The sequence below is a fragment of the Ambystoma mexicanum genome, chromosome 1p (assembly GCF_040938575.1).
Source record: "Ambystoma mexicanum isolate Mex_15411 chromosome 1p, UKY_AmexF1_1, whole genome shotgun sequence".
NCBI classification, from domain to species: Eukaryota; Metazoa; Chordata; class Amphibia; order Caudata; family Ambystomatidae; genus Ambystoma; species Ambystoma mexicanum.
In genome coordinates, this window is record NC_090921.1 from 707,370,662 (window position 1) to 707,398,042 (window position 27,381).

At 49.3% G+C, this 27,381-nt stretch overlaps 1 protein-coding gene and 1 long non-coding RNA gene across 7 annotated transcripts in view; one reads left to right on the plus strand and one right to left on the minus strand.

The window, feature by feature from the left end:
- The window catches only part of LOC138579861 (uncharacterized), a 50,203-nt gene extending 31,562 nt beyond the window's left edge, over positions 1–18,641 (minus strand). The window contains exon 1 of the long non-coding RNA XR_011304145.1: positions 18,524–18,641. This is a non-coding gene — a long non-coding RNA (uncharacterized lncRNA). The remainder of the gene's footprint in view (positions 1–18,523) is intronic.
- A 75-nt stretch (positions 18,642–18,716) lies between these two features.
- CLK2 (CDC like kinase 2) overlaps positions 18,717–27,381 on the plus strand; it is a 167,071-nt gene continuing 158,406 nt past the window's right edge. For 2 of the 6 annotated variants that reach the window (XR_011304148.1, XR_011304149.1), the window contains exon 1: positions 18,805–19,056. The gene's annotated coding sequence lies outside the window, so the exon portion shown is untranslated. Of the gene's footprint in view, positions 19,057–27,381 lie in introns of all 6 variants that reach the window. The other 4 variants (XM_069650096.1, XR_011304150.1, XM_069650103.1 and 1 more) reach the window with 4 other exon arrangements.

A 27,381-nucleotide genomic window follows, 5' to 3' on the forward strand; every position in this document is an offset into this window, starting at 1 on the left:
AGAATGTTGCCATAGACTCACTGATGACATTTACTGTCGCCTCTGTCTCGACAAAGAACTCCGCCGGCAGGTCATTCACTTGTAGCAGCAGGATGGGGCTCTGCTCCTTCACTGTGGAATTCCCTAGCGTGTAGAGGTACCCCTTCTTTCCTGGCGCGTCCGCCACTGTCTGATTGGGATTGTTCCACCAGGTAGCGAACATATCCTTTTGGTCTTCTCTTGGGCTGAGATGGTGACGAGCGGTGCAACTGCCACTGCGGTGATGCCCTCTAATATTGCATCCCCTCCTCCTTACTTTCTTTGTGTCTTCTCTGAGGCGTTTCGTAGAGCTGAGGTACCCCTGCTTGGGATCCGCTGGCTTTCTCGCTGGCTCATGGCATCACAGCGCCACTGTCTATCCCAAATTGCTTGGCTGTGGGACATGCAGCATATCCCAAGCATTGCTGTTCACTGGCAGGGCATGCACCCTTGTGTGGGAACTCATATCCACATCTGTAACAAAAAGCGTTGCCATTGCCCTTGTGCATTGGGGTAGTCTCTATTTTGTTGAGCGCCTCAGATGGTGCACCAGACACCTTTGTGTTACTCATGGCCTCCACCTGCATTTCCAAAGCCATATCGGATCTGGCCAACCACACTTTTTCCTCCAGGGCTTCTGGAACAGGCATTTCCAAAAATCTGTGAATTCACAACCTGCAACGATTTGTGAGCGAAGAGCCTCCTCAATGGAATAGTTGTTAAAGTCACAGTGTTTCAGGCAGATGAGTAGGCACATCACGAAAGTGTCAATTGATTCGCCTTCGTTCTACCTATGTGGTGAGCAACATATAGTGTTCGTAGTCCAAATTGGTACGGGGAGTGAATTATTCTGTGAGAGCAGCTCACAGACCCACATGAGTCTGCGGCACCAGCTGGAATTTCGTCCACAATGTCACGCACGTTTGGGCCTATCGCTAGTGAATGCAGTCTGTGTTTTTGTCATCATTGAGGAGACCTATGGTTCTCATGTAGACGTCAAAATCTCTTGCCCATCTGGGCCCCAAATATCGAAGTGGCTGGTGTTGTGGGGCCCAGTGGTGCGCGGCACCCGTGATTAGAAGTGCCATTTTGGGGAGGCCCATAGCATGCAGCACCAGCACGCGCTGAAAGGAGACGCAGACAGCCAGAATTACTGTGGTGACTAATTGCCGAGCAGGAAGCGGCTCAGCCCTTTCGTTAGCTCTCTGACACTTCTCCCACATGTCACAGACCATGTGTGTGCTGCCCGATCCCAGAAGAGGCTTTGGGCATAACATCTCATGCCAAGGGTATAAAATGAAACAATATGAACAACAATTAACTTCATGGCATCAACAACGTATTACTGGGTCCTCTTTAAGCAAACAGGGCTATGCAAGACAACAGTTTAAACATATCGCTGATCACAGCCATGGACAAACATTGATTAATAAACAGTCCACTTGGGCAAACTTTATTAGAACATAAGGGTGGGGGTTGGCGGGAAAAGCCGCACCTGGGTACACCAGGGGCCACGTCTGCACTTAGGTCCTTGGGTAGCGGGGCTTAGGTTACCGGCAGCAGCAGGATTGCTGAGTCCAGATTGAGCAGTGTGCAGACAAACAACTTGACACCTGCGTCACTGGCTTGCTGAGGGAAGGGTTGAGTTGTCTTGGGGGGGCTCGGCGGGGAATAGATGCTGCAGCACTGGTGGGCAAACTTGACTCTTGGTCCCGGCTGCAGGTCGCTGGATTGATAGCCTGGTAAAGACCCCGGCCACACGAGCACTTTCCACCGGGAAAGCCGCAGCCGGGTGTGATCACGCCCTATGGGGTGGAGGGGCTGGCAGCTGTGGCGTGTGTTGCCCCATTCCTTCTTACCACCAGAGGAGGTGATTATATTATGGTAGCGGCCGATGCCGCTTCTTCTTGTGATGCCGCTCATTCTTACCTTCTGGTGAGACAGCCAAATGTGAAGGCTGCTGTCGCCGCCACACCTTCTATCCCCCAGGTGGGAAACGATCATTCTGACATGGCTGCCAAGGCCGCTGGCTATCTCCTCTCCTCTCAGGTGGGAGATCTTTTCTTTAGCGCAGCAGCAAGCCGCTCTCTCCTCCTGTGGCTGCTGCAAACCCGCACTGTTGCCCCCTCAGACGGGAGTCACTGAATGTGGCGGCACCGTTCTTACATGGCTCTCCCCCAGTCAGGGCCCTGCTTCAGCAGAGGGGCCCTGGAGGGCCATGTAACTGCCAGCTGATCACTCACCGCACCTCTTCTCCCTGCGATGGGAGTTACACTTGATTGCTGCGGCGGTCCGGGCCGCTCTTTCTACGCCAGGTGGGAAATTCAAACTGATGTGGTAAGTACCACGCTTCCTCCCTCTCCCCCTCCAGGACGAGGCGCTCCGCGTTGCTCGCCCCCGGCAGGAAATCATTTATTTCACTGCAGCTACACACTGCTCCCATTCCCCTCAGGCCAGGGCACTTTTCTTCCCTGCAGTAGGAGTATTTGTCTGCAGGGTCCAGGCTGTGCCATGACGCGCTTCCCCAGGAGTTCCTTTCTTTCTTTTGCATGCCAGGCAGGCCGGCAGACCTTTGGTGACCCGGGGAGACCAGCAGGTCTGATACCTGTTGGGGGCTTCGGGGAGGCTACGCCCCTCGTTCTGGCCACCAATCTGTCCTTGTTCATGGTGTCAAGGTTTATCCGCGTCACGGGCCTACAGGAGCAAGCTTCACCACGCGCTGGGGGAGGCCATGGTGCAGCAGGGACAGGCCGTGTCCAGGAGGCTCCACGATGCAGGGAGCCATTGGTTCAGTGACCAGGAACAGCAGAGGGCTGGATCCCATCCTCGTCGCCAAATGTTGTGGGGCTCATGGATTCCCGGCCCCTGTGGTTAGAAGGGCCAAGTGGGGGAGGCCCACAGCATAGTGTGCAGCACCAGCGTGCACAGAAAGGAGATGCAGACAGCCAGAATTATTGTGTTGACTAACTGCCGAGTAGGAAGACGCTCAGTCCTTTTATTACCTCTCTGACACGTCTCCCAGACAAAGTGAGCACTGCCCGAGCACAGAAGGGGCTTTGGGCATAACATCTGGGAAGCTGCATAGCCAGATTCTCTTGTAGCCTTAGGGGTAAACCCCATCGAGGTGTGACGGGCCCCGTTAGGTTTTCTGTTTCAGACATGGCAAACCAGTTGTGAGGACTGTGTGGTCCTCTTGACTGTGCCTTCTGGGTCGTCCCCAGCATACAACCCATGGAGAGCAGACTGCCTGCACAGGTATGTGTTCCAGTTGCCAGCGTTGGAGAGCTCACGTTCCAGGACTGGCCCTACTCACTCTCATCTGTCTTCTCTAACATTCCAAAAGCCCTTGCCAGGCCTGAACCACAGGAGTCCCTCTGTAGCTCCACCCCTTCTTCCTTGAAACTGACAGTGGCAGAGTGCACAGCCCTCCTAATGTCCTTGGCTGTCTGGCCCTTTTTAATGGTGGCCCAGCTCCTTTCCCCCAGCGTGACTTCTTACCGTGCTGCCACACTCAGGTTCATCCGCTCGATCTGGAGAAAGAGAGACAGAGCAATCTCAGTCTCGGTTGCCTTGAAAGCAGGATTCTCGGGCACGTGTATCTGCACCGCATGAGCCGGACCCTGCTCCATCTACACGGCGAGTGCGCACACTTCTTCACTGTGACCAGCGGAGCTGAGTTCTGCTCCACGCCGACGTTTCTGTGCCATTGTAACATTGACAAGACAGTGTGCTGCACGCTCCTCCCCCAACCTTCACAGCAGGATGCCACTTGACTGCCTCGAGCTTTGGCACGAGTGTGACGACTGACTCATTCCCAGTCTACAAAGAAGATTGCTCCTGCATACTGCGCAGGGAGTCTTGCTCCAATTAAAGACAAGGAGGCAGGCATTATGCTTCAACTCTTTAATGCCACTCTTCAGCAGTTTCAACAAAATAACAGAGCCACAAAAAAACGCTGAAAATGTTTTGAACTACTCATTTTCTTTTTTTTCTCTTTTTAAAAAACTACATAACCCATTGTCACTGTAGTCCTTGACAGTGCTTGCCCTATCCATATGTCACTGACTCCTCCTCGTCTTTGGATGCTGTGAAATGATCCATCGCTGTAACTTTAATTAACAAAAGGTCCCACAAAATTCTGCCTTCATACTGCCTTGGTCCTGCTGCATGCCTGCTGCGCTTTATCCTTCACTCTACTTTGCGCCGGCATTCCTTCTCTGTCGATCATTTATCTTTCTGATCATCTCCTGTGGAGCATCATTAGGGTGGAGTCCATGTACTGTTTGCTGCATCATAATTAACATTCTTATTTTATGATTCACACGGTCCATGCGCTGGGCGGGAAATACTCGCCTCCTTGTCTTTAATAGAATCAAGACACCCTGCGCAGTATGCATGGGTAATCTTCATTCTATATCAAGACAGGAGGCGAGCATTATGCTTGTTCAAAGCTTCCCATAACTGTTGTCACCATTACTTGAATCGGCTTAAAGTAAAAGGTCTTAAATGCACTATCCCTAGCCCAGTCTGCCGCTTGCATAAAATCCTGTAGTGTCACTCCTGCTGTGAAAGCTTTTGAGGCCATAGCTTCTCTTACTGAGTGTGCCTAAACTTTCTCAAATCGATACCTGCTAACTGCATAATCCTTCGCACCCATCTGACGATTGTGGCTGTCGCTACTGCCTGATAAGGCTTGCAATGCGCTATCAAGAGCTGGGTGATGCCAGCTGGTCTTGTCTCTGCCGTTCTGTCCTCGTACTCTCTGATACATGCAGGTATGCACCATTTCGGATGACTTGGTAGGTAGGGATAAGAGATAGAGGTGGAGTTCTTTTTTGTTCTCCTAGCTAACGTGAAGGACACCACTTCTGGCCCGAAAGTCTTCCTATTCACTTCCAGGGCTCTGACATCTGCCACTCTCCTACACGACACTAGACATAACAGCATGGCTAGCTTGCCTGATAATTGTTTTAAAGATAGGTACTCGTTTGATGGCCAACTTGGCTGAAGGCGCAGTACAACCGTTATGTCTCATAATTGTAGATACTTATGTTCTAGAGGCACCCTAAATCGAGCCCCTTTAATGAGCCTCACTACTGCTGGGTTCTCTCCTACTGGGACTCCGTCAATGGGTAGATGACCCACAGATATCGCCGACCTGTAGACTCCCATGGTCCTGAAAGCCTTACTGTCTTGCAATAGGTGTGCCAGGAAATTCAGGATTGCCACTACAGGGGCAGAAACGGGATAAAATGTCTCCCTCTGCATCAGCTCCACCATTTGCTCCAAACTGTGTCGTAGCTCCTCCGTGTGGAGGGAGCCCATGACTCTGTGATGAGCTCTGCTGCCTGTTTCGAAATGCACAGTAGCGCCCAGCACTACCTGATATCCTGCACACTATTAGCAGAAGAGTCCCCTTCACTCTTGGGGGATGAACGACCCACCTGGGTCTGTGAGTAGGTGTTCTGCGGCTGGGAGGATCCACGGGAGGTCCGCGGATAACTCCATCAGGGTTGGAAACCATACTTGAGATTTCCACATCTGGGCTACTACAAACAATTCTGCCCTCTCTCGTCAGTCCTTTGCTAACACTCGGCTCAGCATTGTGAAGAGGTAAAGGCGTAATGCAGTTCTCCTCTCCAATCTTGCAGGAAAGCATCCACGCCCCGGGCTGACGGGTCCAGTCTCCAGCTGAAGTAGCTGTTCTACGCATTCAACCGTGAAGCAAACAGATCTGTTTGTACTGGCCCCCACAGTAGTTCCAGCTGCCGGAACACTTCTACATCTAGCTTCCAGTCGCTGGAGTCCACCAGGTACCAGGAGTTCCACTCCGCTACTACGTTGAGCGTACCTGGCAGATACTCCGCTTTGACTGAGGTCCCCGATTGTAGGCAAAAAGGCAAGCAGTCCTTCGGCAGCTCCGCTAGGAGCTTGGACCTCGTTCCTCCTAAGTGGTTGATGTATTTGACTGCTGAGATGGATTTTAAGTGATCCGGCCGTGGCTGATTTTGCCGCGGCCGGAATGTTCGCAAAAAGTTTGCACCTTTCTCATGCGAACACACTTACAGACTACGGGGGCTGCAGGAGTTACCGCCACAACCCCCGCTCACTATACTGCAAAATATAGTGAGCGGGGTGTCCCCCGCAACACCCCGCTCACTATACTTTACAGTAATTTACAGTATAGTGAGCGGGGGGTTGCAGGGGAAACCCCTGCAGCCCCGCTTTTTTTAAACATTTTTTTTTGCGGGTGTGGCTGTCGCTACTGCCTGATAAGGCTTGCAATGCGCTATCAAGAGCTGGGTGATGCCAGCTGGTCTTGTCTCTGCCGTTCTGTCCTCGTACTCTCTGATACATGCAGGTATGCACCATTTCAGATGACTTGGTAGGTAGGGATAAGAGATAGAGGTGGAGTTCTTTTTTGTTCTCCTAGCTAACGTGAAGGACACCACTTCTGGCCCGAAAGTCTTCCTATTCACTTCCAGGGCTCTGACATCTGCCACTCTCCTACACGACACTAGACATAACAGCATGGCTAGCTTGCCTGATAATTGTTTTAAAGATAGGTACTCGTTTGATGGCCAACTTGGCTGAAGGCGCAGTACAACCGTTATGTCTCATAATTGTAGATACTTATGTTCTAGAGGCACCCTAAATCGAGCCCCTTTAATGAGCCTCACTACTGCTGGGTTCTCTCCTACTGGGACTCCGTCAATGGGTAGATGACCCACAGATATCGCCGACCTGTAGACTCCCATGGTCCTGAAAGCCTTACTGTCTTGCAATAGGTGTGCCAGGAAATTCAGGATTGCCACTACAGGGGCAGAAACGGGATAAAATGTCTCCCTCTGCATCAGCTCGACCATTTGCTCCAAACTGTGTCGTAGCTCCTCCGTGTGGAGGGAGCCCATGACTCTGTGATGAGCTCTGCTGCCTGTTTCGAAATGCACAGTAGCGCCCAGCACTACCTGATATCCTGCACACTATTAGCAGAAGAGTCCCCTTCACTCTTGGAGGATGAACGACCCACCTGGGTCTGCGAGTAGGTGTTCTGCGGCTGGAAGGATCCACGGGAGGTCCGCGGATAACTCCATCAGGGTTGGAAACCATACTTGAGATTTCCACATCTGGGCTACTACAAACAATTCTGCCCTCTCTCGTCAGTTCTTTGCTAACACTCGGCTCAGCATTGTGAAGAGGTAAAGGCGTAATGCAGTTCTCCTCTCCAATCTTGCAGGAAAGCATCCACTCCCCGGGCTGACGGGTCCAGTCTCCAGCTGAAGTAGCTGTTCTACGCATTCAACCGTGAAGCAAACAGATCTGTTTGTACTGGCCCCCACAGTAGTTCCAGCTGCCGGAACACTTCTACATCTAGCGTCCAGTCGCTGGAGTCCACCAGGTACCAGGAGTTCCACTCCGCTACTACGTTGAGCGTACCTGGCAGATACTCCGCTTTGACTGAGGTCCCCGATTGTAGGCAAAAAGGCAAGCAGTCCTTCGCCAGCTCCGCTAGGAGCTTGGACCTCGTTCCTCCTAAGTGGTTGATGTATTTGACTGCTGAGATGGATTTTAAGTGATCCGGCCGTGGCTGATTTTGCCGCGGCCGGAATGTTCGCAAAAAGTTTGCACCTTTCTCATGCGAACACACTTACAGACTACGGGGGCTGCAGGAGTTACCGCCACAACCCCCGCTCACTATACTGCAAAATATAGTGAGCGGGGTGTCCCCCGCAACACCCCGCTCACTATACTTTACAGTAATTTACAGTATAGTGAGCGGGGGGTTGCAGGGGAAACCCCTGCAGCCCCGCTTTTGTAAAACATTTTTTTTTGCGGGTGTGCTGCGGGGGTGTCCCCCGCAACACCCCACTCACTATGCCACACAGTATAGTGGGAGGGGTGTTGCGGGGGACACCCCCGCAGCCCCACAGTCTTTTTTTTTTTACTTACCTGCAATGCTACCACCAAAGGTGTTCGAACCTTTGGTGTTAGCATTTTACGGTCGTTTGGTACGGTCCGACCTTTTTTTTCGGTCCAATCGTACAAAACTGCTTAGATGTTGTCCATCTTCAGCAGGACGCAGGAATTTACCTTCCCTTTTGTGAAGGCTTTGATCACAAAAGACCCAGCTAGTAGTTCTAGCAGTTTATGTGGAGCTGCAACTCTTCTGTGCTCCATTTCCCTCCTGTCTCTAGTGGGCCGCATCTTGCTCCCAAGCCTTCTTTGCTGGCGTCCAACTCTCTAACAAGGTTGGGCGGACCCCGAAGATGGCTCGCCCATTCCCTGCTTCCATATTCTTCAAACACTACTCTAGCTCTGTGATGAACTCACGATCTAGGGGGACCAACTGATGATACCTCAGACCCTGCTGGAGGTACTTTATTTTCAGTCTTTGCAGGGCTCGATAATGTAAGGGCCCTTGGAATATGGCTTGAATAGATGAGGCCAGAAGCCATACTATTCTCACTAGGATCCTGAGGGACACTACCTGCTTGCTCAGGCATACTCTGATTTCTTTCTTGATGTCTCAGATCTTCCTAGTTGGCAACTCTAGTGTTGCTTTATTGGTATCCAGTATGAAACCCAGGAAGTCTAACCTTCTTGATGTTGTCATGTCTGACTTCTCTTGATTCACTAAGACCTCTAGCGAAGCGAGGAGTTCCTTCACCCATGAAGTCTGGTATATCCGAGTTTCCATGTCTGCCAGAAGTAGCATGTCGTCTAGGTATATGATCATACAGATCCCCTTCTCCCTGATTGCTACTGCTACTGGTCTCATGAGCTTGGTGAACGCCCATGGTGCCGAAGCCAGTCCGAATGGCATTGTCTTGAACTGCCAGAACTGCCCGCCGCAGTCGAAAGCCAGAAAGGGCTGGAATTCTGCTCGAACTGGTAATGTGAGATAGGTATCTATCAGGTCTATTCTGCTCAACCAGTCTCCTTCTCTTAAGGTATCTTGCAGCTGGTGAATACTCTCCATCTTGAAGTGGCGGTATAGAATCCAGCCGTTCAATTACTTCAAGTTTATCACCTGCCTCACTTTCTCCTTCCTGTGCACTAGGAACATATTGCTTACAAATTTTGGGGGAGTTATACATCATTCGATGGCCCTCTTCTGCTCAAGCTGTATTAGCTCGTAGTAAAGGCTCTCTCGCTGACTGTGCCATGTGTATTGTGCGTGGGACAAACTCTTGCACAAATTCTAATTGCAACCTCTTCACTGTCTGCAGAACCCATGTATCACTGGAAAGCGCGTGCCAGGTCTGCCAATATTGCGCTGTCCTCCCCCAATGGGTGGGTAAGTGTAGGCTCTCACCTGTGGCGGGGTCTTGACCTCGTCCTGAACCTCTACCTCTGCATCGTCTCGGGAAACTGTCCTCTGGTGGGGAAGAAGGAGTCTTGCTCTCTGTTCTCCCAGTTGTTTTGAGGTCTCCTCCCTCCGTGGAACCGACCAGCATCTCGACCTCTGTAGCGGCCGGTCCCGGCAAAAACTCTTCTCGGGCTGATCTTTCTGATGGAGGCCTGAGCTTTCTCAAGCGAGGTGTAGGTTCCCACGAACCTCCCCATCTCTTTTCCAAAGGTCTCTCTGAATAAAAAGCCCTGCGCAGACTCCCCTGCTTCATAAGTAGCAAGGTCTCCTAGCTTTGCGTCTATTTTCGGCAGGAGACCTCTTCTCCTTTCTGACAATATTGCACAGTTCGCGGTCCCGAGCAGGCAAAATGCTCTTTCCACCCAGTTTGCTAGCGCGTCCGCGTCTAACTCCTCTACGGTATTTCTGGAGCGCTCTGCTAAGTCCATCATTTTTGCCAACGGGCCTGTGAGGTCAAGTACCTTCTCTTGGCAACTCACCAAGCGTTGCCTCCGGTGACTCTTCCTCCGAGTCTAGGTCTGGCTCTCTCCTATTATCTTCCCCTGGGGAGGGTGTCTTGAGGCTCTGCAGAGCTGATTTCTGCAGGAAAGCGTTTCTCAGCTTCCTGAAAGCGCTAGCAGCCTCTGGAGCCTCCTTGTTTGCCCCATAGTTCAGATGTAGGGGGTCGGCAGAGGATTTCCTATTGCGGGTCTCTGTACTCCTCTTAACGCCCCCTTCAGAGGTCTTGGTGGTCGTGCTTCATTCTATTATGGTGCTTTTAGGGGTCTGGCTTAGGATGGACTCTAGCGTAGACATCCTCTCTTGCAGGGGTTTGACCCCCTAGCAACTTAATCCACCAACGAGCTTCCTAGCACCTCTTTGAAGCTATAAGCTAGGTCCCCCTTTCATATCTCGATCACCGCCGTGCCAGGGTTCTTTGAAACTCTAGGAGTCGCTGTGATGACACTCCTACTCTCTAGGCCTGGCCCCCGTGAGGGAGGGGGCCTGCACACTCCTTCCTGTTTGGTCAACACTTAGTCCCCGCCCAGGCGGGGGAGAGGGTCTACTCACTCCTCTCTGGGAAGGTAAGAACGGGCCCCCAATCATGTTGGAAATAAGACACAGGGCCAGTGTATCTTTCTCCGCTCTCTCCTCTTGCTCCTACTGTCGATTTTGCATGTCACGCTCACGAGTATAATTTACCCTCTGCAAACCTGCACTAATGCGCTTCTCGACCAGATGACAGCTATGCTGAACCTTCTAACAGGTGATTCTAATCTGCACTTAATAACACTGTACAATTACTGAACTCTCTCCTTGAACTAGTGATATATTCATGCTCAGACAACTATTAATATGAAACATAACCTGCTCTCTGCTAAGAAAAGTCCACGTATCGTGCTGAAGAGCAGGAAAAGAAGAGGAGTCAACGGACAGGAAGTGACATATGGACTGGGCAAGCACTGTCAAGGCCTACAGTGACAATGTCGTTTTTAAAACAAATAAAAATGGAGTAGTTCAAAACATTTTCAGCGTTTTTTTCCTGTTATTTTGTTGAAACTGCTTAAGTGTGGTATTAAAGAAGTTGATGCATAATGCTCGCCTCCAGTCTTGACATAGAATCGGAGGCAGGGGTCTGCCCTGCCTTGACACACTGGCCCACATGGCAACCTGACTAGTACACAATCAGGCCCGGACACTGGAGTGGGGGGCATACATGTCTTTATTATCGTGTTCCCACTCTATAACTGCCCACAACTAGTGACCCTGCCCTTTACGGCCACCCTGCTCCCCGTGACTACTGGCTCCCTCCCTGGTCACATGATGTAATTCGTGGATTCACGACACTACAGGGCAGAACAATTAAAAAGGAGTGCCAGTCAGTGGAGGCTGGGCCTCAAAAGTCAATGCTGTGATGAGGACAAGTTCGACTAGGAGCAGTGGCGTCGATAGGCGGAGGCCTGGGAGGGGACGGGCAGACCCCTCATCTGAAATCCTGGGGCCCCCCTCTAATGCCCCCCCACCTCATCTGGGCAGTTCTTTGTCTCCAACGCATGCATCGGTTTCTGAGTAAGCAACGTTTAGCAAACAAGGTTCATTCGGCATGGTGTGTCCGGTGCTTTGCATTCAGCTGAACCTTCTGGAAACTCTGGAATACGCTGTTTGGCCATAGATACTCTAGGAACCTATAAAGCTGCAACTATCGAGTCTAAAACGGATGCGGTTTGTAAATGAAAATCGACAAAACATGTATCAAAGTATTTCTTATCTCAATTTTTGTGCCTCCACCTGAAAGGTTGCTAATAAAATGAACTCCACTAGAAGACCCCTTAAAGCTATGCGCGTACCTTGTTTCAGTTGCAGTGCTTTCAAACATTGTAATTTTCCCTGTGGTGTTTTTGCTGCATTTTTCTTTAAAATAAATATGTGTTCTGTGTTTGGGGTAGGGGAATGGGTGGGGGGGTTGGGTGAGGTGGTGGGGGCGGGTTAGAGAGGGATGGGGGAAACACAGCATTAAAAGAAATGCTGCAGAACAATGAAGAGCTGTTAAGTCAACCTGTAGGGAAGAGCAGCCCTTCCAATCAGAATGCAGTGGCACTGAACTACTAATGATGGATCATTAGTGACTTAATGGTTTAGTGCCTACATTATGATGGGAGGGGAGGTGCACACAAGAAGTGTAGTAGTTGGTGTGCACAAAAGATTCTTTGCAGCAGTGCTTCTGACGTCACACATTGCCCTTTTATAGGCGGCGCCCCCTAGGGTGGTCAACCGTCCCGCATTTTGCAGGACTTACCCGCATTGATGTCCCGACTTTGCCTCGACCCATGGCCCGATCAATGCCTTTTCTGCCTTGAGTTCACACTTCCGTGTGATAGTTGAAGCTCAGGGCAGAAGAGCAGCTCTCCCAGGGTGCAGCATCTTAACACGTTGCTCTTGGTCACCAAAGCATTACAATGGCAGCAATTAGACATTAATAGGAGGGAGGGGAAATATTGGCAAGGACTTTTGAACTTTAAGAAATGTGATTCGGATGGGAAGGGTGCATAATGCAGAGTGCTGTATTTGAAATAAGCCTATGGTTTGAAAACCCAAGTGAGAACATTTTGTCTCACATTAGTGTGATGATGCTACTATGACCTTTCATGCAGGATGGGAAAATGAAGCTAAAGTCATACTCATCTTGCTCAACATGTCTCTATGACAACTTATATAGTATAAGGTAAGTCTATTGTGAAATTTTCGTTTTTTATGTTATGTGCTTTTTTTCCAAGGTATTTCTATAAACAACTTCTTAATACATATCTATATCAAATAAACCGTGAAAGATATGTGGTCAACTGCTTAAATTGCCCACATTCCATTTTCACTCTCTAACCAAAGTGTGTGATCCTGGGCACAAAATTTAATCTCACTGTGTCTCATCTGGAGTCCCTGTAAGTGATTCATTTCATAGCTTATGTTACTATTCCATTATGTTATTATAAATTGATATTAAAACATCCTTGCTCAGGGTTTTAATAGCTATAGAGTTGCTACCTATATAATAATAAGTGCCACTCATGCATTTCACGCCACAAAGTTATTTGACAATGTACTCATGGAAACTTATTGTAATGCTACTTCCCTTGGTGTCTCTAAGTATCAAAGACTGGTCATGCTTTTTGCAGTGCTCTTTTGTGAAGTCACTTATGTTGTTGTAAATGCGTATGCAAATTTGGATGTTTGTGTATATTTTGCCCCACAGGGCCTGGACAGAGCTCTAACAGATGCGTGTCCTGCATGTATAATGGTTCTACCGGTTTTTGGGTCGTGTATGTTACCAAAAAAAGTGGATGGGGGAGTGTCTGTGGCCCCCTCTGTGCCCCTCCTAAATTTGATTTCTGGCGACGCCACTAAGAGTAATGCTCTGATTACTTACCGGTAATCTTCATTACTCCTAGTCCTACTCTTCCTCGTCACCGTACTTACTTCATGAGGCACCTGCTTCCGACACAGGACCTTCTTCTATTTCTTTAAATCCCTATAACTCCTCCCCCACATCCACATCACTCAGTTTCATATTACCAAGCCGGAGCATGAGACCTTCCCCGCAGGGAGGTTGAGGAGGGTGGTCAGTACTGCGACAAGGAAGAGTAGGAATAGAAGTAATGAAGATTACCGGTAAGTAATCAGAGCATTACCGCCACGTCCACTCTTCCTCATCCCAGTACTTACTTCATGAGGTATACCAAAGCAGCAACGGGGAAAAGGTCCCAATGAGACACAGAGCCAAAAACAGTGCAGCAAAACACACCCACAATAACTCTTAAATCACATCCCCACAGACAGAACTCCAACCACTAAGGAACCAACCCCCGAGTGGGAGAAACTCAACCCATAGCGGTTGATGAAAATGCCTAGACCAGCCAAGGCGGCAGCCACACAAATCTCTTGCAGAGAAAAACCCTCCTTGCATTGGCCCAGGAAGCCGCCAAACCCCTGGTGCACCGCCCCTGATCGTGCAAAGGCAGGCCAGAAGCCACATAGGCCCTGGAGATCACAACCCGGAACCACCGGAAAAAGGAAACCACAGATGCGTTATGCCCAGCCCCAGCCGGACCACAAGCAATAAGAAGACTATCAGATTGGTGGAAAAAGCAAATCAAGCCAAATACTCCAACACGTCCCGCCGGACATCAATGTTAAGCCGAGCCACCTCCTCAGGCGTTCTTGGATCATGAAAGAAGTCAGGGAGAACCAGACCCTGAGAGGTGTGAAAACCGAGAGACAACTTAAGGGAGAAACTTCGGACCACACCCCAGCGCCATCGGGTCTGGCAGCACCCTCAGGAAAGGAGCGTGACATAAGAGAGCCCCAATCTCCCCAAGCCTACAGGCAGAAGTGAGGGCAATAAGAAAAGCAGATTTCAGTGTAAGATGTTTGATATCAATCTCAGAAATGGGCTCAAAAGGAGGCCTGTGAAGGAACCTTAATACAAGAGGGAGATCCCAAGGGGGAAGCCCTTTATCAGCACAAGGACGGGAAGAAGAAAAACCCTGGATCAACTTCCCCACAAACACCTCCCCATCCAAGTGACCATCAGAGTCCCCCAAAAGGAATTTCATGGAGGCCCACTGAGAGCGAAGCCTGGAAAACTGCCAGGCCCCTGTCAAAACCCCTCCTGGAGGAACCGAAGGATAGCAGAGAGGCCAGAACGCAGGGGGGGGATCCCAGACCGCCCATACCGGTCTCGGAAATGGCCCCAATGTCTGCCGAACACCTTCAGAGTGGAGGGTCTAAGAGCATCCATTATGGACTCAACTACAGGATCTGAGAACCCCTGAGATATCAACCTAGACTGAGCAATAGCCACACTGCCCATTGCATCCGGTGGACTTCCAACCGCAGATCCCCTTGAAGGGGACACGGCCACCTCGGAACCAGCCAAGGTTCCTAGAACCGAAGCTCCAACAGAGAGGGGAGCCAACTCCGGCGGGACCAGAACAGAGCTAACAACAACACAGTCACCCTGGACACTCTGATGCGCCAAACCACCCGGGGCAGAAGGGGAATAGGCGGAAAGGCATAAAGGAAAACCCCAAGGCCACTGTACAGAGAGGGCATCCATCCCCCAATCCCCTCGGCCTGAAACCGAGAGCAGAAGAGGGGAACTTCTGCTGAGGCCGGGGATGCAAACAGGTCTAGAACCAGGGACCCTAATCTGACACAGGTCACCGCAAAGACCTGGGCCAACAGGACCAGTTCCGCAGAGGAGTGAAAACCGGCATCTGAAAAGATCTACTTGAACATTGTCGACCCTTCTGATACGTGAGGCCACCAGAGACACCAGATGAGATTCCACCCAGGTGCCTATCAGCGCTGCCAGAGCATTCAAGGAGTGGCTGGAACCCCTTTTGCAGTTGACATATGCCAAGGCCGTCGTATTGTCCGATCGGACCAAAAACCGCTGACCGTCTAGCAACTCTTCTAAGTACACCAGAGCTTGGACAATGGCACAACTCTTGCCAATTGGATGATCGCCGGCTCTCCCCAGATCTCACAACCCTTGAGCTGAGAGAACCCCCAATGTAGACCCTTTCTGCTGGTGTTGGTAGTAAGAGAGGCCAGAGGAGGAAGGACCATGCACACCTCAGCCTGTAAACCTGAACCCCCCCTGCCACCATTGCAGGGAGACTCGCAGCGCTGGGGACACTGAAAACAAAACTACGAAAGCCGAGATGTCAGGAGCCAGTGGGAGAGAGTATAAGACACCAGGGGACGTAACCGAAGACGGGCTCAAGGAACCAGAAAACACACAAGACGCCACGTGCCCCGTAAGCTCAGCAACAGGCGAGCCGAGACATACTGCCTTCTGAGAACATAGCCCAGAACAGCCAGCAGCGCCCCCCCCTGCACAACATCCAGAGTACACTCTCCCCAGACGTCCGGACAAGTAGTGCAGGGTCTTGAGACCCATAAACAGGTGACACATCCTAGAAGGCATAGGGACCAGGAACACCCGCAAGTAGAAAACTTGACCCTGAACAGGGAGAGGAACGGGCAAGATGGTAACCCACAACAACCGTTCGGAGAGAACGGATCCCATGGCCAACTACTTGGACCGTGAGCTGGGTACCAAAGTCCTAACCATGCAAACCTAGACGGGAACGGAAACTGATACCCCCCTCCGGATGGAGCCCATTGCCCAGGAAGCCGAACCCCACCGGTCCCATACACCTCCGAGAAGATAGAGACGAGGAGCCAGGGAAAACCGCCAGTCATTGCACTTATACCAGACGGAAATCACAGGACGTTGAAACAAGCCTGCGCCACAATATAACAGCATGCTTGTCAGCCCACAAAAAGATCTGACTTATCAAAAGGAAGATACAGGACAGCCCAGAAGTCCAGCAGACTATGGCCCCCTCAGCCGACAGAGGAGCCACCAGGCTGGCGTCAAAAGGGCAGAGTACTGTCACAAAGCGGGGCAAAGCAATCCATCCCGGATAGCAGACATCAAAGGCAACCCCCTACCTGGGGTATGCCTATACTGGAAAACCCACTGAAGTGACATCGCCCTCCACTGGCACCAGGGGCTCTGAGAACCCCTCTAAGCACAGACATGTGCCACCCTATCACTTCCCACAAGTCTGAGAGGAGGCGTGAAAGCAACACGTCGGCACCGGAGGACGTAGGCCCTAAAAGAAGAGACACAGGGAACCCCCTGCATGGCCGTTACTTCCATGATGCATTTTCCATAATCCCATGCCGGACAAGGGAAACGCAAATCAACTCCTTTGACTTTCCCTCGCGCAGTTTAGAGGAAGAGGACAGGACAAGGAGTCTGCGTCCATAGCTAGAACAGACCCAAACACACCACTTACACGCCACATGACTGAGAGGTGGGTTGAGCCCTGTATCCAGTAGCTGGTAGCCCCATGCTCTAAATGGTTCCGATGCTTTGGTCTAGGAAGGACCGAGTCAGCACCGCTGAGACTCGAACCCGAAGTGTAGACTATGCCAGGCCGGTATCCTTCCGGCCGCTTGCAGACGTGTCCAAATCTGCGCCGTATTCACAGGCAGCACGCAAGGAATGCAGCCAAAATCCGGTGCATCCTGGGCTGTGTGTGTCTGAGGAGCGGGTGGTATGTGACATGCCTGTGACAGTACAGAGCTCCCGAACTTTCAAATACTCTCTGTCACAGTCACCCCACGACAAGAAGCAGAGAGGCCTCACAACAAAAAGGGAAGAATAGCCCATATTGCCAAGTGCTTGCCATCATTTCCAATAAAGATGTGTACACAGAGCACGAGGAAACGGCCTGTCGAAGGAGTCAAGATGGCTATACCAGCAAGAGAGGAGAAAACATCAAGCACAGTCCTCCCCTCTCCTTACCTTCCCCCAGATAATGCAGCTAACATCCAGTGCATCCTGGGCCGTGTGTCTCTGAGGAGCGGGTGGTATATGACATGCCTGCGACAGAACAGAGCCCCGCACTTTCAAATACTCTCTGTCACAGTCACCCCACGACAAGAAGCAGAGAGGCCTCACAACAAAAGGGAAAGCTTAGCCCATACTGCCAAGTGCTTGCCATCATTTCCAATAAAGATGTGCACACAAAGCATGAGAAAAACGGCCTGTCGAAGGAGTCAAGATGGCCATACCAGCAGTAGAGGGGAAAAATATCAAGCACAGTCCTCCCCTCTCCTTACCTTCCCCCAGATAATGCAGCTAACATCCGGTGCATCCTGGGCCGTGTGTCTCTGAGGAGCGGGTGGTATGTGACATGCCTGCGACAGAACAGAGCCCCTGCACTCCCACAGACTATCTGCCACCGTCACCCCACGACAAGAACTTAGCTCTCAACTCACACGCTTTTGGCGGGTGTCACCCGCCTTGTAAAGAGCTGACTCACCCGCCAAACCTCCTGTACGCCCATTCATTCCAATAGGCTCTCATCCGCCAAAAACAAAATCGGGTGTTTTCACCCGCTTTTGCGACAGAAATGGTTGAGAGCTATGCAAGAAGCAGAGAGGCCTCACAACAAAAGGGAAGGCTAGCCCATACTGCCAAGTCTAATCAAGATGGCCAAAACAGGAGGAGAGGGGAAAAACATCAAGCCCAGTCCTCCCCTCTCCTTACCTTCCCCCGGGCTTAGCAGGACCCGGGACACAATGCTCACGCTGCGGTCCGGAGCCCAGCAAAGAACCGAGCGAGGCAATCCAGCTCAACTGTGACCCCAAGCCCCGCAGGGGGCCCAGGAGAAGCGCTGCACCTGAGGGAGCCGAGGGCCCCGCCACACAGCCCCCACCCCAGGGGGCCAGCAATCGGTGCTCCCCGGTGCCCTGGACTGGGAAGAAAAAGTCCAACCTGCCAGAGGCAGGAAAAATTAAACTGAGTGACGTGGATGTGGGGGAGGAGTTATAGGGATTTAAAGAAACAGAAGAAGGTCCTGTATCGAGGCAGGTGCCTCATACAGTACTGGGACGAGGAAGAGTGGAGGTAATGAAGATTAGTAAGTAACATAGGCAGTGGTCAACTGTTTATATCTGTATGGTTGGCAAAACAACCCAAGACCCTAAACCATACAGAAGGACCTGAAACTGTGCAGAAGTTGGGACTTTAGCTATATATATTGGCAAAATACAACATAAGAAAATGAGACAACATACCAATTAGAAAGTATTTCTTCGAGCTTTCGCAATCCTCGTTTTTAGTGATGCAAAAAGCGCATTATTGTTCGCCTCCCTGCCCTATACCCACCACGATGACCAAACAATGAGCCGGGGACTACAATTCTGCAGAAGAAAGCGCATGTGTAGACTCGAGCGCTTGCTGACCGAGAGCGCATGCGCACGATATGACATGGTTTCGGCAAGCAAAGAGAGGCGCGCACGCATACATTGAGTGTGACGCACATTACGTGACTGAGTGGGGGCAACGTGAACGCCCTTGTGTTGACTGAGCAGGGCACACTGCGCGAGCTCCGGGTCCGGGAACGCGCACGCAGAGGAAACAGGCCCAGATAGACAACATCATATCGGAGCTCTCAAGCAGAAGCAGGCAAAGTCGGGTATATTGTGTCCCCTGCGCCAGCAGACCAGTGAGAAGGAGTTTCTACGAAATAGTCACTCTTCCGTGTTTCGGCTCAACCGCCAAGACGGACTTCCTATGGGACAAGCGGACCGGGCTCGCTGCGAAGACGGTGAGTCTAGAAGGCCGCGCGCAGACAAGATGGCAGCCATTGTGGGCGGGACTCTGTTGGCATTTTAGAAGGCCGGAGCGATGGAAACGGAAGGGAAAATTGTCTGTACAGTAAGAGTGTGGACACTGATGCGACAGATGGTTGTTTGAAACATGGTGGGAGGTTATATCAAGGGAGACGGTCACGCACACTTGGGGCGGGCAGGGAGGTGAGGAGGCGAAATGGAAAGGCGGGAAGATGTTTGGGAGCAGGTAGGGTGAGGTTCTTATTGAGGGTAGGATCTAAGAATTGCAGATAAGGGCGCACTTGGCAATGATAACTAAGGGTCTGGTATAGATAGACATTTGAGAAAGAAAGCGACAGTCTGATACGAGCACGATGGCTGTTAATCGAGGTGGGCTAAGGAATGATAGGATTGAAGTATTTTAATTGATTCAGATCTTTCTTGCAACCAACTTTATTTAAATGCAATGAAAATAATCAACAGTCTTAAAATAGAACAAATGTCATAGTATGGTTTCATTCATAAAAACGCGTTGTTCCTTTTTGCTATCGCCTGGGGTTTACAGAAGACACTTTGGGTCCTTCTTTTCACCAAAGGGGGGGGCACCCACCTGAAGTAAACAAACTGATGACTAGTGTGCCCCCGCATTCCCTTTCAGTCGTTTTTAGCCGATATATTGGTTAACGACTGTTCCTATCCACGTAAAAATACACGTGTAACGTGGGGTTTCTATTGACACAAGTCCTTATGATACATTTGTTCGATGGGTTTGGTATAATGGATAGTTTTCTGGAATCCTCATATTTTACGGTCACCACGCTTGGTTTAACGCATTAAATGACAGAGGTATGACAAGTCATTTATAGCGCGCCTGTACACAAGTGGTTGTAGGGTTCAGCGTGGAATAATGGAGACTGTTAAATGATCTTTCTGAAAGTGTAAAACTTAAGCCCTGAACACAGCTCCTTCGCAGTGTTGACAGGTGGGAATTGAACAATAAGCTGACTACAAATAAGCTGAAAAACGAGCATGCACCTAAAATGCTGCTGAAAACCAAGCGTGCACCTAAAATGCTGCAAAGTCACACAACTAAGCAAAGTCACACTACATTATAAACATACAGAGGGGACCTAGGCATAGTATGTTACAAAAAAAAATACTTTATTGAATCTTGATTTTGCACCGTCTTGTTTCTTCTGATTCCCATGCGCCCCCGCTATCTTGTCTTGTGGCGCCTGGAAACACGTGTATGAGCGCCATACAAATGTCCAATAAAAAATGTAAATTATTCACTAGTGCACAGAAAACAGAGCAAGTGTACCGTCCGTGGTGAAACCATATGGACTAAAAAGCAACTTGAAAACTATTTGCCAGCCTTGGCACTATGCAGCTGACGCACTGTTTGGAGTGGTTTCTATGTGTTTTCTAAAAATGCTTGGCAGTGATTGGGTCCTAATGTAGTAGAACGTTAGGAGAGCGTTTTCTTCCAAGAGATGCGTTAACACTTTAAACTGGTGCCGCCTGTTTTTGTTGGTGCTCAGGTTAATTGCTCTGCCTTTTGAAAAAAAATAATTTTTAAAAAATAGATATTTTTTAAATACTCTTATACCTGTGTTCAACTTAATTTGGCTTTGTTACATGCATCCTGCCTTCTGCTCGACTGTTTCAGCACCACAAAGCAGACCTCATGGTTCAGATGTATGCATTTGTCACATTAAATTGACAAAAATAACGGTAAAGGATGCGTGTGAAGTACTGGGTGGGGTGACAAACCCTAGTTTGGTTCTGGCTGCTGACAGTTGTTGGTGGTCCAATTTCTGTGATACTTAATGAACATTAGTGACACCTCAGTCTTGAGTTATTTTTTGTACATGGTATGTACTGGTAAAGCTTTACAAGTCTGGCATTTTGTGCCGTCTGTGGTGAAACGAAAAAGCTGACGTGCGTTTCGACCGTAGTCTTTATCAAGGCTGTGATTGGTGAGGTGTTTGGAGTGATGTATGTTAAAGGTATTTGTACCGCGCACCGTCACCAACGGAATTGGTCCCCAGGCGCTCAGGCGGATCTGCAAACGATAAAGGTGGGATGGGTTAGTAGGTTGAAGAAGGGAGTAGGATAGTGAGAGAAGTAGTGTGCTGTTGGCAGCTTCAACTCAGTATACACCGGGTGCTGAGCTTTGGTGCAGGTATCGGATTGGAGTCAGTCCACGTGTGCTGTTGTTCCGGTTTATGTGGTGGTGCAGTGTTGTGCGTGCGGTTTGTTGTGCGAGAGATGGTTGTGTGAGTTTTTGAGTGAGATAAGTATGCGGAGTTTGAGCTTATTGGTTAGTGGGTTACCTGACCTTTACCAATGCTAGTACTCGCGGTTCTGGGGAGAGTGGCACTTGTTGGCCCTCGCATTCCCATCTAGGCGCGGCGCAGGCCAATGATTGGGGCTCCATACTGGTGTGATCATGCCAACATTCACAGTGTGAGGAATTGGGTGGCGCAGTGGCATTGTCCAGATGTACAGCATTGGTGGTGGCAACATAGTCAAGTTGGTCACGCCATGATTTGTCACAGAGATACATTGGTAATGAGATTGTTTGGCAAGTTGATCAGGATGACATGCATATCCGAACATGTGGTGGAGGGTGAGATGTGGAGGGTGATTGCAGTATACAATAAATCACAGGTGATCATGAATAGTACAGTAACACAGTAATGTCAAGGTTGGTTAGACATATTATGCAAGGGAGACAAGTACCAAGGAAGGGAGATAAAGTGTAGGATATATTGATGCAGGATTGAAATTCATGGGGTCAGTGCAGGGAAAGCAATTACCTTCGCAGTCGCCCTGCGGTTGACACTCCTCCCATGCACTGGCACGTCGCTCCTCTCTCCCCCCCCCCCCCCCCCTCTCCTTTTCTAGCACACGGACATAACCAGACCTTTTGTTGGCCGTGCCCCAATTCCCCAGCCAGGCGGGTTCACCTCTCAGGCTTCCCAGCACCAGGCAGCGTGACAGCCCCGACTGCATGGGTCTGTGTTTCCGTGGCCCCCTGACAACACGCCAGCTCCCCTTCCTTCACTTTGGGGTTCCCACCTAGCAACCACTGTTCCTTGTCCACCCTCAGGGCCCAGCCCTCTCAGCAGACACAAGTTGCGAACCGCGACCCTAACACAATGTTCAACCTACAGCGTTTCCTTCACCCCACCTCACCATCATGCTCCACCAGGGCACAACCCTGTGGCCCTCTCATCACGGCCACACCCCTTTTTGCCGCACACAGGTCCAGGCGCCCACTCCGCACATGCGGGACCCAGCCCATCGTAGCAGGCTGTCATGTTCATTTTCTGTGCCCTACACGGTGGCACTAGACAGTGGGCTGCACCCCACTAATACATATATAATCCATAGGATTAAGAACTATCAGATTAAAAAGGAAAAGTCCAATTAAAGAAGCTGTGCACTCTCGCCCCTCTCTTTATCATTGTTTTCCATGCCTACATGTGTGCCCATCACCCCTGGGCTCATCCCACTCCACCAGCCAGGAGCCATACGGCCCACTATCCACCTCCCCCACGAGCTCCGCCCTGACTTAATCCTCGGTTTCCAAGAATGTGTTATAAACTATAGCTGCTACATCATCTTTATTTCAGATGAGCTAACTAGATTCAATTCGGTACCGTATGCAGGGCGACCTGCCACCTGCTCCATCACGAGCCTGTTCACCCATTTTTCTGGTAAGCACTTGCAGCCAGGTCACATTCTTGCTTTCCCATGAATTGCAATCCTACATTAATATCTCCTAATTTCCACTGCTTTCTTGTATACTGCATCACCACAACTCACCCCCCACCACATGTTTGGATATGCATGTCATGTTGATCAACTTGCCAAGCAATCTTTTATTACCAATGTATCTCTGTGACAAATCATGGCTTGACCAACTTGACTATGTTGCTATCACCAATGTTGTAAATCTGGATAATGCCACTGCGCCGCCCAATTCCTCACACACCTATCGATCCAAACACTTCACCAATCGCAGCCTTGATAAAGACTACGGTCAAAACGCGCATCGGCTTTTTCGTTTCACCACACACGGCACAAGATGTCAGACTTGTAATGCTTTACTAGTACATTAAACTACCATGTACAGCAATAACTCGAGACTGAGGTGTCAATTTTCAATAAGTATCAAGAGTATCACAGAAATTGGACCACCAACAACTGCCAGCGCCCACAACAAACAAGGGTTTGTCACCCCACCCAGTACCAAACCACTCGGGAACCCTGGAGTTTTGGTTCCCAGACAAACCATGTGCCAAGCTGCAGACAAGACCCATACCATAGACTGAAACGGTGCGCAGGGGACCGGCTGTCCCGACACAACTCCAAACTCTTTGATGCGTGTGAAGTAGTTCATTATACGGTGCACGGAGAACTTGACTTTCCAGAACCGCTCCTGTAACAGAAACGAGTGCCATGGGGTCTCTGTTCATACTGACAGAACAGAGCACTCGTGGCCCTCATTTTTCCATAACTGGGGCATCTGCAGGCGGAAAAGACTCCTGGTCCAACCCCGGGCTCAAGTTGAGGGTACATGCGGGTGGACGGCATCCACTCATTTTTTTTCTGAGGAGGCGGATACCATCCCCTCCAGGTATTTTAGATATGTGTGTAAAACAACAAACATTGACCATCATTTGGTCATTTTTAACCCGACCTCCGGACTCGAACAGCGTTTGCCAGAGTTGTAGGTCTGGCACTTCTCCACTGCACCATACAACCCAATGAAATACGACAAACGGCCAACAGTGGAATGTCAACTTTTGGGGCTGCATGTTGCAGGGAAAACATTTAGTATTGCTTCTTGGAGTTTAGAACGTTCTCACATTTTAATGTTTTCAAAACATTATTAGAGTAAAATATCGTCCCTTGGTTTTTGTGTTTTGATTTCATGAGAAGGCCAATGCCATTTGCCCTGTACAATTTATGCAACGCCACATTAATTAAATTAGCATTTTTCACCTTCATATGCTAATTTCTGGTGACCTCACATCCCATTGTGCACCCCCCCCCCAGGCCCAACACACTTTTTCTTTAGGTCTGTTTACCCCATGTCCTACTTTTTTTGTCTATCACAGGATGCAAGCAAGATGCAGGCGGGCTGGTGGGCAAATGGCACTGTCGGTCTGCCACTGCTGCTGGAGTCTAGTCAGGGTGACTTTACTGACTAACTTGACTTCTGGCTTTGTGTGCACACAACCCGCCTGCCCCCCCACACACTTTCCTCCTGTCAATTTGAACAGAGCCCCCTTGGCAACAATTTCGTGCCTACATTCTTTTGATGTGAGTGGCTGTTGGTCTTGGCTGCCCATTAACTGCTGCTGTTTTCAATGCAGCTTAGCAGGGGCCTGCAACTCGGCCGCAGGACCGGTGTGATGTGACCTGTGTGTGTGAGCAGCAGTTGGCACTCGTGTGAACTTAATATCAGGAGCCAGTGCGTCCCTAGGCAGTGGCTTATTGTTGGCGGCGACACCCTGCTTCGAAACTTATTAGCAGCAGGGGTCAGCGGCAGAGCCACCGCACAGGTGAAGTGAAGAGCCGTCATCCAACAATAAGGTCGGGGAAGTTATCTCCTTTTTCAATCATATCCTAAATTAGAACCTGATTGAGGAAGAGATACCTTCCCTGGCTTTTTGTTGCTTCTTAACTTCGTCGCAGGCCGCACAGTGACGCATGCTGCTAATGGAAGTTAGCAGCCGGGGTCGGACTCGCGGCTGCAGCCATGATTTGGGTAAAAAAGGCCTGCCCGACGCCCCGGAGAACATGTTTTTTCACTTTCCCTCTATAGCATGGCCGACACTGACGCATGCTGCTAAATGTAGCTGCTGGGTTTGGCATGACTTGCGTCGCAGAGGCTGTGAATGATTCAGTTAAGAACTTTCTTTCATGTTATGATGAAGAGGCAGGGATGCGGCAGTGTGTGAAATGAGTGATTGCAGCACTTTGCCACATAATAAAAACAAGCGCAACAATATGCCACATAATAAAAAACAAGCGCAACAATAAGCCCTTTATGGGGTTAATGCGCAGACAAAAACCGCGACAAGTTACTTCCAATTATTGACTTAGGTGGGTGGGATGGGTCCAAAGTCGTAAGCGGACCTGGAAACACTGCTTCTTCGTCTTAAATCTATGCAGTTTTATGGGCTCTCCCTGCTCTCCACGATACCAGTCATCCAGTTCCCCCACAACATCTCAGGCACTCTTGACAGAAATGCACAGTAGACCAGGCATATAGAGAAATAGAATGTAATGCAGAACACCAGTGCATTGGGGGGCTGCATACTGCTTCTGGCCTCCAGGCCTTATTCGTCCTTGTATACAATTGAGTGGCTAAATCCATTCTCCACCATAATCTGCAATGGGCCCAAAAACCAGAACAGAGTCAAATGGATAGTAAAAACAAAGTATTCATGCTTTTCTTAAACATCTTGTGGCAGTCTCAAGTCTAAGCTTGACTGGTAGTTTATTCCAAACAGAGGTTACCAAAAAATCAAATGCACATCTACCAGTCCTCACCGATTTTGTCCATTTTTGACTCAAGAAGGTTACCATTATTGGATCTCAAAAGCTGGTAAACTTTCTACACATTATTTTAGGTGGATAAAGCAGACTTAAAGCAAAAAGGCATTTATGTGCAGTGGTCAGAATGCAAAATGGGGGTCACGCTTTTACTTGAAGCCAATAAAGAGCTTTTAAGGCTTCAGTAATATGTTCCCTACGGCTAATATTAGCAACAATACAGACCACACAATTCTGAAGTATTTGCAAATTTATATGTTTCGATGGAGAGCTAACAAAAAAGGCCCCCGAAGTCGAGCATTGCACTCACAGTGACTCTGGCTATTGGAGCACAGTTGCTCCTGTGAGGAAAGGTATGATATGATCTAGTAAAATCGTGATGATGGCAATATAATTAAGGAGTCCAGCATGGCTCCAAGATTATTATTTTTTTTTTTTTTTTACCTTAGGAAGAACTTGGCTAGAGCAGTCTGAAATAGGAACCTCTTGATGCAAATTGGGTAGGCTACTCAATAATAGCTCTTGTCTTGCTACTATCATCGGACATCAATTTTGAATAAGACTGAAACTCTCATTGACTTTTACAGAATCCGTATCATAAACCCCTGTGTGCTGAATTAATATCTAATATCGGTGTGATTGGTGTATAGTATGCCATACTCATCAAAAATATCAAGGGGTTTCATGAAAAGATGAAAAAATGTTTGGGGATAGGCAAAATCCCATACACACCACAGCAGTGGCACTCGTACCCTATGAAACTCTGGCTTGGCGACCTGCAAGAAAGAGCAGTAGAAAATCAATCCGTTAAAAAAACTTGACTGTACTGTCAAACAAATTAAAGGATGCATATACGTCCATTGAATTAAGAGAGCCATCTTGCCACTATCCATGATCTGAAACATCGTAAATTTAAAATCCAAGAGCGCAGTTACTATTCCGCAATCTTCAATGGGCTGTTGAAGTTGTAAATGAGCTATTCGATCAAGGGTCTTCAGCAAGAAGGGGACACATCATGGGTCCAGTAGTTGGCGGGAATGCCTGGATCAAATAAGGGTTTCTTTAGCAGTGGAGGTATCCATGCGTCCTTAATGCAGGGCGGCATTGTAGATAAGGAAACATTCAGCAATGATACGAGGGAGACTATACACACGGGTCTTGACAGTTTTTGAAGACCAGGGATCTCCAAAACAATTTGTTGGTTTGGGTGCTAAGATTACATTCTGCACCAACACTTTTAAAATCAAGAGGGTTTATCCAGCGACGGTAAATGGTTGGCAACAGGAGGTAGGGATAGGGTTAATTGTTTCTCTGCAAATCTACTTTAACTTTCATAATCTTCAACATAGCTTTCTGAATACTGGTACGCCAGTCACAAACTTTGATCACAGTCTCAACCCTTTTAATATCTGGGCACTGAAGTTCCAACTTGAGGTTTAGAAGAGGCCTGAACTATACAGTTAAGATGATTAATTCTAGATGAAATCGGAGCATTCCTATGTAGTTTTTGGTAGTGAATTTAAAGCATCCCGAAGGGCAAGGCTAAGCGGGTCTGCTTTTTATTTTTTGTGGGCAATATCATAAAACGCCAAATTACAGTCCCAGGGGTTAATTATTTAATTTTCAGAGGAGGGAGGAGACCGAAGTAATGCAAGTAATTGTTATTCAAATAATTCCTTTATATGTGGGGGTTTGAAGGATAAAAGTCTAAAACATTGGGATTAACCCAACGTTTTACAAATAAG